The sequence below is a fragment of the Aedes albopictus genome, chromosome 2 (assembly GCF_035046485.1).
Source record: "Aedes albopictus strain Foshan chromosome 2, AalbF5, whole genome shotgun sequence".
Taxonomy (NCBI): Eukaryota; Metazoa; Arthropoda; class Insecta; order Diptera; family Culicidae; genus Aedes; species Aedes albopictus.
In genome coordinates, this window is record NC_085137.1 from 255,938,319 (window position 1) to 255,951,047 (window position 12,729).

The window sequence follows — 12,729 nt, forward strand, 5'->3', positions numbered from 1 at the left end:
GAGAGAAAAAGTGCCGCCTGGAAGAAGCGGAGTGCGAGGAAATGGAACAGATGTGCCGTACACAAGAAACACGTATGTTCTACCAGAAGCTCAACGCATCCCGCAAAGGCTACGTGCCGCAAGCCGAAATCTGCAGGGATAAGAACGGGAGCCTTCTGACGGACAAACGTGAGGTGATCGAAAGGTGGAAGCAGCACTTCGACGAGCACCTGAATGGCGAAGAGAATGTAGGCACGAAGGACCAAGGCAGCGGAGGAAATGACTATGTTGGTGCAGCAGAGGACGGGAACGAACCAACTCCCACGCTGAGGGAAGTTAAGGATGCCATCTACCAGCTCAAAAACAACAAAGCGGCTGGTAAGGACGGTATTGCACCAGAACTCATCAAGATGGGCCCGCAAAAGTTGGCCACCTGTCTGCACCAGTTAGTAGTCAAGATCTGGGAAACCGAACAGCTACCGGAGGAGTGGAAGGAAGGGATAATCTGTTGTTACGGGTATAAATATTTGTTACAATTATAAGACAGAATAATTGTTAAATGTGTTATAAATATTACATTCGTACGTTCTTTGTGTTATATGTTTTATTTTACCTTGTAAATATTCCCCGAGTTTTAATACACATTTATAGGGTTCTGACTGAATAGAGGTACATGAAATGCAATCCCCTGTTGATTGCCAACTTTCAGGCTATTTCGGGCAGCGGTCAAGTACTGGACATGTAAACCTTTCCCTGCCACGGACTTCAAGTTCTTGAGCTCAAGTATCGAACCCTGAAACGGGATGCCCGATTAGGATTAGTTTTCCTAGACAAAACCAAGCTATGAACACAACAACAAATGCTGTGAACTAAAAGGCATACTGCCAACTAAAACACAATTCCAGGATGACTGATGGACCCAAACCAATAAATGAAACCTCGTCATCCCGTGATCGGAAGATGTTATCCATCCGGATAACAGGGCAAATTTATGTTATGTGTCGTGCTGCGTCAATTTGTGATGTTCCTAATTTGTGCATTTGTAAGGTTTTGTGTATCGTGATGTGTTAATCCTTAGTAATAATTAATTTCTTTTATTTTTGTAACACTGTCCCATCCACAAGAAAGACGACAAGTTAATATGTGAGAACTTTCGAGCGATCACCATTTTGAATGCCGCCTACAAAGTGCTATCCCAGATCATCTTCCGTCGTCTTTCACCTAAAGTAAATTAGTTCGTGGGAAGTTACCAAGTCGGTTTCATCGACGGCCGGTCGACAACGGACCAGATCTTCACCGTACGGCAAATCCTCCAGAAATGCCGTGAATACCAGGTCCCAACGCATCACCTGTTCATCGACTTCAAAGCAGCATACGACAGTATCGACCGCATAGAGCTATGGAAAATTATGGACGAGAACAGCATTCCCGGGAAGCTGACTAGACTGATAAGAACAACGATGGACGGTGTGCAGAACAGCGCACAGTGGCTGATTTCGTCATTTTAGCGCGCTTAATTAATAACTTTTTTGCTATGAAGTTTAGCGTCATGGTGTCTTCGGGAAAGTTTTTCACTATAATAAGGAGCTTCTTTTGAGCTTCTGTGAAAAATGATCAATCCCCCTAAAAGTGAGATAGAAAATTTATTTTTTGAAATTTTCAAGATACGAGTTTGGTGTCTTCACAAAAGTTGTAGAAAATGTTGTTCGGAGCAACTGTGCCGAAGACACCAAGTTTGTAACTCCGTTACTTTTCAAGATACGTTACGTTTTCTTTCATCGACCCCTTGAAAAAGGTTTCTGCGCAATAACTTTCTAAAAATTGATTCTACAATTTTCCCATGTTCTACAAAGTTATAGATAATGGTAAAATACACAACTTTGCGGAACATGACATCTCGCTAATTCCAAAATTAAAATAGTTATAACGGTTTTTATAGTTTTTTGGGCCATATTTCAAGCAAATATAACTTAGCTATAGGCAAATATATGCAAATTTCCTTTTACGCATGTGAAAGTACATGTAATTGCCTCTCTTAGAAAGCCAAAATCATCAAACTGTAAGAAACTGTAAGATGGTTTTTGTATATAAACTTACATCCATTTATGTTACTCTTATATGGGATTTATATATATTTTCAACATATTTATTTGACATTTCATGTCAGCTTGCATTTTTATTGTTATTGTAAGTGTGTGTTAATATAATGAAAGGTTTGTGGTGCATTTTGGATCATTCGTGAAGTACGTTACATAAATACTTACCATCTAATTCTTTTGTCTTACTAACTCAAATGCTCCACGTAGTCCACGAAAAGAGCGAATGAAGTGTCATTTCTTAAAAAATTCCAAACAAGCGCGTGACATATTCTGTCAACGCTCTCACTAGTACATATCTATGTCTACATTGGTTATAGTAAATTATAAATCTTATTACACTTCAAAGAAAGCTGCTGTTAAATCGTGATCCGACGAAAGAAGTTTCAATTTATGCGTTTTTTTTCGTTGACTACGTGGAGCATTGTGAGTTAGTAAGAAAATAGAAGTAGTTGGTGAGTTTTTATGTAACGTACTTCATGAATGATCCAGAATACACAACAAACCTTTCATTATATTAACACACACTTACAATAACAATAAAAATGCAAGCTGACATGAACTGTCAACTAAATATGTTGTAAATATATATGAATCCCATATAAGAGTAACATAAATGAATGTAAGTTTCTTTACAAAAACCATCTTACAGTTTCTTACAGTTTGATGATTTTGGCTTTCTAAGAGAGGCAATTACATGTACTTTCACATGCGTAAAAGGAAATTTGCATATATTTGCCTATAGCTAAGTTATATATGCTTGAAATATGGCCCAAAAAACTATAAAAACCGTTATAACTATTTTAATTTTGGAATTAGCGGGATGTCATGTTCCACAAAGTTGTGTGTTTTACCATTATCTATAACTTTGTAGAACATGGGAAAATTGTAGAATCAATTTTAAGAAAGTTATTGCGCAAAAACCTTTTTCAAGGGGTCGATGAAAGAAAACGTAACGTATCTTGAAAAGTAACGGAGTTACAAACTTGGTGTCTTCGGCAAAGTTGCTCCAAACAACAGTTTCTACAACTTTTGTGAAGACACCAAACTCGTATCTTGAAAAATTCAAAAAATAAATTTTCTATCTCACTTTTAGGGGGATTGATCATTTTTCACAGAAGCTCAAAAGAAGCTCCTTATTATAGTGAAAAACTTTCCCGAAGACACCATGACGCTAAACTTCATAGCAAAAAAGTTATTAATTAAGCGCGCTAAAATGACGAAATCAGCCACTGTGCAGCGTAAGGATTTCGGGTGAACTATCCAGTTCATTCGAATCTCGACGGGGACTACGACAAGGTGATGGACTTTCCTTCCTACTATTAAACATCGCCCTGGAAGGTGTTATGCAACGAGCCGGGCTCAACAGCCGGGGTACGATCTTCACAAAATCCAGCCATTTTGTCTGTTTTGCGGATGACATGGATATTATTGCTAGAACATTTGGCACGGTGGCAGAACTGTACACCCGCCTGAAACGTGAAGCAGCAAAGGTCGGACTGGTGGTGAATGCGGCTAAGACAAAGTACATGCTGGTAGGTGGGACTGAGCGAGACAGGACAAGTACGGTCTAAGGACAGGTCAAGTACGGTCTAAGGACGATCTTCGGCGGCGTGCAGGTGAACGGTGTGTGGCGGAGAAGGATGAACCACGAGCTCGCTGCACTTTATGGCGAACCCAGCATCCAGAAAGTGGCCAAAGCCGGAAGGATACGATGGGCAGGGCATGTTGCAGGAATGCCGGACAACAAGTCTGCAAAGTTGTTGTTTGCTAACCAACCAGTTGGTACAAGAAGGCGTGGAGCGCAGAGAGCACGATGGGCGGACCAGGTGGAGCGTGATCTGGCGAATGTTGGGCGTGACCGAAGTTGGAGAGCTGCAGCTGCAAATCGAGTATTATGGCGGCAAATTGTTGATTCAGTATTATCATGAATTTAATGTTAACTAAATAAATGAAATGAACCTGGAATAATTCTTGAAAAAAATCTGGGAGGAATTTCCGAAGGAATTCCTTGAGGAGTTCCTGGAGGAATCTTAAGATTTATTCCTGATGAAATGCAAATTTCGATTTCTGAGGGAATTCCTGGAGGAGTTTCTGAAGAATTCTCAGGGGAAATACTGAAGAAACCGCTGAAATTCCTCAGGAAATCCTTAAATCCTGGATCAGTTCCTGGGAGAGTTTCTGAAGGAATCCCAACAAGAGTTCTTGCAAGAATTTTTAAAATAATCAAACACGTGGGAAGCCCTCAGGCACAAGGGTGTCCCTGAGAAAACCATCGGCCTCATTGAAGCACAGTACATAGTTTTTTCGTGCAGAGTATTGCACAACGGCGTTTTGTCCGATCCCATCCGGGACGTTGCTGGAGTCAGGCAAGGATGTATGCAATCCCCGCAACTGTTCCTCATTGTAACTGACCAGATCCTGGTTGGTGCGATTGATCGTTTACCAAATCGTGGATTGCTATGGCAGCCCGTTACCATGGAGTACCTAAATGACTTCGAATTAGCTGATAACACAGCGTAACAAAAATTTACTTTTTGTCTGTCTCAAGAGCAAACTTACGTGTCTCCGAAGGATTTTGGGCCGCTGAATCCGAATCCGGGCTCAGATTTGCTCTAACACGTCACAATTTTGAGCTATACCTCAATTTATAGGGCAAAATATGCGATTTTGGGCTTTTTTGACAGCAAGCCATCAAACAAGGAAATATTTTTTTAAGCAATCAAAAGGTTTATTGGTCAATTAACATCTAAATTAACGGCTCATGCAAAATATTTTGTTTTACTCAATCAAATTTGATAGTTTTAAGCGATTTATGTTAGGTACGATATTTCCCATACAAGTCACCCTCCAAAAGTTGCATGCAAGTTTTCATACTAACATAAAATGTTAAAATCTATCAAATTTGATTAGGTAAAACAAAATATTTTGCATGAGTCGTTAACTTAGATGTTAATTGACCAATTAACCTTTTGATTGCTTAAAAAAAAAATATTTCCTTGCTTAATGGCTTGCTGTCAAAAAAGCCCAAAATCGTATATTTTGCCCTATAAATTGAGGTATAGCTCAAAATTGTGACGTGTTAGAGCAAATCTGAGCCCGGATTCGGATTTAGCGGCCCAAAATCCTTCGGAGACACATAAGTTTACTCTTGAGACAAAAAAATGTTGCGCTGTGTAACGTTGCTCTCCTAGCTCAACGGCGCTCTGATATGCAGAGAAAGCTCGATGATCTTGTCAATCGCCCCTCGGCGGCAGGTCTCACCATCAACGTCAACTCGTTGGATGTAAACACGGTGAACCCTTCCAGCTCTATGGTAGCTGGGCAAGCCGTGGAGAATGCTGCAAGGTTCCAATATCTCGGTAGCCAAATGGCGGCCGATGGCGTCACCAAGATCGATAAAGGTGCACGGATCAAGAAGGATAGCTGCTTTTGCGAGTTTAAGAAATGTTTGGAAAAACAATCACATTAGTCGCCAAACTATAATCCGAATTATATCAACTAGAACGTGAAATGCTGTACGCCAGTGAAACTTGGTGTGTATCAGTGGAGAACACTCAACGGTTGCAGATCTTCATCAATAGATGCCTGCGGTTATATAATTCGTCCATGGTGGCCTCACAATTGGATCTTCAACGTGGAGCTCCATCGTCGATGTCATCAAAAGACGATAGCGACAGAAATTCGGAACGAAAGCGGAGGTAGATTGGCCATACTCTACGCAGGGGCGGAAACGAAATCTGCAAGGAATCATTAGATTGGAACCCAGCAGGACATCGCAGCAGAGGCAGATCCAGGGCTCATGGCGGCGCAGCCCCGACAAGGAAATTAAGCAAGTCGACAGAAGGAGATCTTTCAATTCGGCCCTCTGCACCACCGTGGATGCTCAGGACTGAAGGTAAATAAGAAATTTGCATAACACCAAAAAGTTTATTTCACTTGTAATCATAGCCAATGTTGCAACGAAACTGTAAGATTTCATACCGAAATATTTGCTAGAAAATCTCATTGACCAGAGGCTCGATATTTCGAAGAACGATTTTCAATTTCGATGAAAAATGTTAAATACGTACAGACTGAAACGACAATCTGAAAATTTTACATGCTTAGTACTTATCAATATTTTTTTATGCAATCGATTCATCACATCTCCATATCGAAAATATGGAAGAAGAGAAAAATGCTGTGAAGAATCAACAGTATATGTTCAAATACTTACCGAAACAATTGGATAGTAGCAAACTTCAAAGCATCCCATTGCAGAAACTTCTATTTTTCGCGTCATAAGTTGATTTACGCAACACTTTATCTACAAAGATATAACGATTTGCTGTAACTGTCTGTTATAAAAATTATTATTATTATTAATATTTATTAAAGACACTTTACCACTTATGTGGCATTCGTGTCTGTGTCTGTTATAAAAAGAAATCCAAATTTAAAATTAAAACTTCACCATTCTTACCAGCTGAAAAGGGTATCCTGCTTTAAGGTGGGAGTGCAGTCTTAAAGCTTCAACTTTGGCTCTAACAAGCTGATTAACCTTCTTCAGCTCTTCACAGGAACTGTGCATCAGAACCAGACTCGCAGAATTGAACAGTAGTGCAAATATTTGAGCTATAAATATGGAATATTCTATAAATGAAATAATCGAAATGCACAGTATTTATGCTTACATATGTACATAGCCGTTCCATAGAGTGTAATAGAATCCACAAACCAGTATGAATTGGCCAACATTTCAAAATGCCATACTGAAACGAACATAACTAGCGACTTGTTGAAAGACGAATGAATTTCATCGTTTAAAAATGACAATTTCGAGTGAATTTTCGTAACACAGTGTAAACGATGTATGCTTCCGAGAAGGTTCTGCTTTGAACAAATTTCAATTTGACTTCCAATTTCCACCAGGAAAATCGTCTCCAAATGTACGTACAAAATCACTTGGAAATGGCGAAGTTCAATCAAAAGTTTTACTAAGGCTAACTCAAAGTTATAAACACATTTATAATAGTGATCTTCAATAACATTTGTTATTACAAACACGTGTACAATGATCGAAAGAATACCGAGAAACACAACAGAAACCATCAATACCAAGTATGTTCTTCTGAAACGTTTAAAAATCGCACGCAATAGCATTTCCTCAGTTAATCGAGACATATGATCGTACAAGTTTTCAATTTGTTCCCATATTTTCGGGAATTTAGTACGACTGATCCACGATTCAATCAAAGCCACCAAATAGACTATGTTATAAGCCGAAAACTTTGCAAAATCGTTCCAAGGCCCGAAGAGATTCAGCAAACGAGGGATTCTTGAGCTTAAAATCCATGCCGAAACTATTAGCGACAGGAAAAGTTTGAGCCAGAACCTAAATGATGAGTGACCATAGCTAAAGCTGTAATCATGACCTAGCCAAGTGAATACGCGTAGAAATGGGAAGAAGAGACTTTGCAAACGGTTCATTTGAAAATGATAAGAATGATGGGTTTCTTGTATCGTACTCCAGCTAATACCCTTACATGAATTGTTAATATTGGGACAAATTTATGGTTTCAACAGTCATGTACAGGATATCACATCATCATTTGTAATTTTAAGAATAAATTAGTGATTTCTGCGGCTTGTAAAAGCTAGGTAATGCGTGCCATTAGTAAACTTCATGCTCCTGTCTGTTATTGTTTTGCTCACCATTACTAACTCCTATACGCTGATTTATCTGTCAGTTATTACAGGTATTCTTTTAGAGATTCCTTCAAAACAATTTCTTCAGAAACTTTCTCAGTGATTCTTTTAAGAACTCCTCCAGGGCTTTGGTTTTCAAACATTTCAGCAGGACTTCCTCTCATATCTTGGCAACTTCTACAAGAAATTCTTCCTGATGTATCTCCAGGAAATCTAGGGTGTCTGTTAGAAATCTCTCCAAGGATTTCCTAAAAAACTCTTCCTTTAGAAAAATTCTCAAGTTTTTTTTCGGGAGTTTTTCTTTGAATTATTTCCAAACGTACTCTGAAAGTTTCTCTTGAAATTATTTTTGGGGTATCTCAGGAATTTCTTCAGGTATTCCTCCAAGGCTCATTCCGGGAATTTCTCTAGAAATAGCCCCAGAAATTGCTGCAGGGATTTTACTCCAGAAATCCTTCCTGATTTTTTTTTTTTCAAGAATCAGGAATGCCTTAGGAAAACGCTCAGGGGATTCCTTTGGAAATTTCATATCTCCTCCTGTAGTTTAAAGTGTAATTTATAGAAGAACTGCTGAAAAAAAAACTCCGAAAGATTTTTTGAAAGAATCCCAGTAGATATTTCTGACCGAAACTTCTGTACGAATTCTAGCAGGAATTTCCCTGAATTTTTAAGGGAAATTTTATGAAAAAAAACTATGGAAAAAAATTAGAATAGATCTTTTGCTGACATTCCTAAAAAAATCATTAAAGTGCCGAAAGAATCTCTGGAGGTATTTTTGAAGCAATCTAAAGGGATCACTGATGGAGTTTTTGAAAAAATCCGCATTCTAAATTCTGAAAGAATCTCTGGAGTTATTTTTGAAAGGCATTCCATAGAAGCTCATATTCCAATTTAGAAGGAATTTCTGAACAAAATCCTGGAGGAACATCTGAGAAATTTCTTGGAAAACGTTTGGTGGGACTCCAAGAGAATTTTTAGAGAAACTTGAACAGTTCCTGGAGAAATCCTTCAATAGAGTATCTGGAGATTGTTTGTTTTTTTTTTTAATAAAGCCAATGAGTGTAGAAATTGCCAGGAATAAATTTCTAATCCGTGGGAAAACTCCTACAGGTATCCTTGGATGAAATGATGGTAGAGGAAACTGGATAAATATACCGAGGAATGCTGCTGGAATTGCTGAAAGATTTTCTGTATGAATTTCTTCAAGAATCTCTAGAAAAATTCCTGCTAGAATCACTGAAGAAAAATATGCAAAAACTCATGGAAGAAGTTTTGCAGGATATCTAGATGAATCTGCAAATAGTCCTGATGAGATACCTGGTGAAATTCCAGAGGAAATCTTCATGAGAAGTTTGTGAAGAAATACCTCAATGAATTCCTAAAGGAACCACCGGATTGTTTTCTGAAAAACAAAATCTCTGAAACAATATTTGAAAGTACTTTTGATCTCGGCGATGAACCAGTAATATAAGACGTCTGTAAATTTTGAAGGAATCCCTGAAGAAAACACTGATTCATCCTGGAAGCTTTTTTAAACGACATCCTAGAAGAATTTCTGAAGAAGTTTCAAAAGGATTTTTTGGTGGAATTTCTGAAGAAATGCCTAAGGGCATATCCCTATTAACAAAAGTAGCTGCATAACAGCTTAAGAAGAAAATGCGTTTGAAAAAAGTTCTCTTAAGCTCTTATACAGCAAACAAATTAGTTGGGATCTGACTCTGAAGGAAGCCCTGGAGAAATTTCTTAAAGATTCCCTGGAAGAATTTTGAAATAAAAAACTCTTGAAGATGCACAGTGTCTAGCCCCTACACTCAGCCAAATAACCTTAAGTTTTCCATAAGGCCCAACTTATGAAACGTCCTTTAAATAATTCATAATGATTCGGATGAATTTCATAAGGTCACTCTATGATGTAAAATCGTCTCACAGCTTGACTTTTATTCATGTTCAGCAACATGGCATTCTCAAGCGTCGGTAGCCGTGTGGATAGAACACGGGCTCGGTGATCCCGACGTTCATGGATCGAATCCAGTCTGCATCATTTTAAGATTTTTTTGTTCTTTTCATAAGTCTTTCTTATGAAATGATTGTACGTCATATCCCGGAAAACCATTCCCCGGAAACCCGTTTCCCGGAAAGCCATTTCCCGGAATGTACCATTTCCCGGAAAACCATTTCCCGGAATGTACCTTTTCCCGGAAAACCATTTCCCGGAATGACCATTTCCCGGAAAACATATTCAATATAAAAAAAACACATTTCTATTATTTTGTAAATATTTCTTTGCATAAAAATAATAAAATTATGTACTACCGTAATCCGGGGTAACATTGATCAGAATTTTCGATCTTTCTTGAATAATTCTCTTGTTAAAGCAAATGTTACATGTTTTATATTTTTAAAAGAAGTACTGACCCTCTGAGTTTGTGTTAAGCTACTCGAAAAAGTATTGTAAAACTTTTAAACATGTTTAAAAGGGTTTTAAAATCTAATTTTTGATTGTGTTGATTTGGGGTAACATTGATCATGTCAGTGATCAATGTTCATTTGTGTTGAAAATACCCTTACTTACTAAATTCGGGGTCGCTGATTTCGAATATGTTGTCTAAATTCTTTCAAATAATGTACTTTTTAAGTTATTTTAGTATTAAAATCCTCTAAACAACGAATAACGCCTAAAGGTAGGCAATGGCTTAAGGAATTGATAGTCGACTTTTAATAAATCGTAAATTTTACTGAAAAATAGCATTTTCATAAAAGTTTCGTTTATTAAATCCAACTCTAGGATATCATATTGAAGTAATACACACGGTGCTCCATTTACCGTTATTATAAAATAAAATATTGTGCATCCCAGCTTAATCACTCAGATGCAGACGATCTTAACCAGCCGTCGTTTATCGCGAAAAGATTGTGCCCCGTTTGATTTGTATACGGCGGCTGATTAACCATGACAGCTCCCACCCGGCGGCTGCAAAAACAGTTTTAGCCAAGGTGCACACCGTGTGTAAATCATACGGGCGCGGTCTGGCGCGATCTGATGCTGCGCGTTTCGAACGCAGCTTGTTGAGAATCTAAGATAAGCGCGACAATATAATGCTTTCAGTCAATAAGGGCGGACGTGTAGAAGCTGAGAAGTAGGCTCAGTGCGAAAATGATGATGCTGGGAGATTAGGCTCAATTGACATGAGGCGATTAATCACTGAACCTGAACTGTTAGACCAATTAGATTAAAAGATCTGCCTATTATTGAAAGAAAGAAAAATCTCATAAGAGTGAGTTAGTTGCTGGTTTACTAAATAATACTGTAGCACTGATGATGATTAACCTGGGCTTGTTAGGGGAATATCCGTAAGTAAAAAGAAAATCGCGTTAAGTACTGTTCCTTTGAATTCCACTAAGAATTTGCATCCTTTGACAGATACGTATTTCGACCTCAACTGTAAGGTCATCTTCAGTGTCTTGTACTTGACGTGACTTGACTTGTACTTGAGTCGAGTCAAGTACAAGACACTGAAGACGACCTTACAGTTGATGTCGAAATACGTATCTGTCAAAGGATGCAAATTCTTAGTGGAATTCAAAGGAACAGTACTGTAGCACTGCAACTTATAAGTTAACAACTTATTCTTTAAAGAAGAAAAAATTTTAAATGTAGATATCAGTTTGGTCACCAGCAAGTGTTATTTGAAAGAAGACCACATTTAAAAAGAAGGACAAACCTCCTACGGAGTTAGCAGTGGACCACCAATAGACAACATAACTGTGCAACTCGGAAAAAAACCTCGATTTAGAGAAGGATACATTTTTGATGGTAGGGTCAGCAGCCTGGCCACCAAAAAACTCTAAAGAACAGCCCATTCTTAATAGAAGTAAAAATGTTCATTTGATTAGCAGTTTGGTCGCTGGCCAAAATTTTCAACAGTGTAACTTGAAAGAACAGCCTATTATCAAAAGAAGGTGAAATCTTCTATAGAGTGCCGGATTTCATCGCCGCAAACTTAACAACACATATACAGGGTGCGGCAGGAAAAAATGCGAAAAGTTCAAGGCACTATTACACGCTAAAAATGGGATATGTATGACTATTTTTTCATGACAGTGTATCAGTCAATGTCTATATTCTAGCACTGAAAAATAAAAATGAACATATTTGATGTTTAACATGTGATAATGTAGGCCTAATAAGCGGATATCAATAAACTGCGCGCCCAATGGTCATTAAACAAAATTACTATAACAGTAACAAAATTAGCTCAAATTCGATGAACAACCAGACCACACTGATCCAGAGCCATGTAGTTTCACATACCAGATGAAATAAGTACATATATTTGATGATATTGTAGAGAAAATCAAAAATTTTGTTTTATCAGATGCGAAATTTAGCGACCTGTGCGATTTTCTGCGGTTTGAAAATTCCGGTTGTCTTCATCTTCAGGCGCCGCCCTGTAAAGGTTAGTGACCAAAATGGGAAATTTTTTAATTATTTTTTCAGAAAACTAGCCTATTATAGATCATGGAACGTTGAAACATAGATTGGTTAATGTCAAATGGACGAAAATGAGGTTTGAAGTTGAAAAACGCTTTCGCATTTTTTCCTGCCGCATACTGTACAGTCTTTGACGAAGAAGACAAATGATGGAACACTTAGCAATTCGGCATTTTGCTGGAAAGAACAGCCTTATTTGAAAGAAGGAAGAATCTTTGATGGAGTTACCAATATAAGCGCTTAAAAGTACAATCTATGTGACAACGATTGCTTATTGATTATTACGCCTAATGCCCATTCGTCCTGATAACGTTGGCCTAATGGACTTTGGCCTTACGTTTGAAATTCTTGAGAACAGATTACGAATCAAACAAGGCCAATTTTTATTCAGGAAGGTATTAGATTTACAATCAATTAGTATAATCGGAGAGCTAAGGTTAAGCAGAGTTAAAGTTAAGCAGAGATAATAAT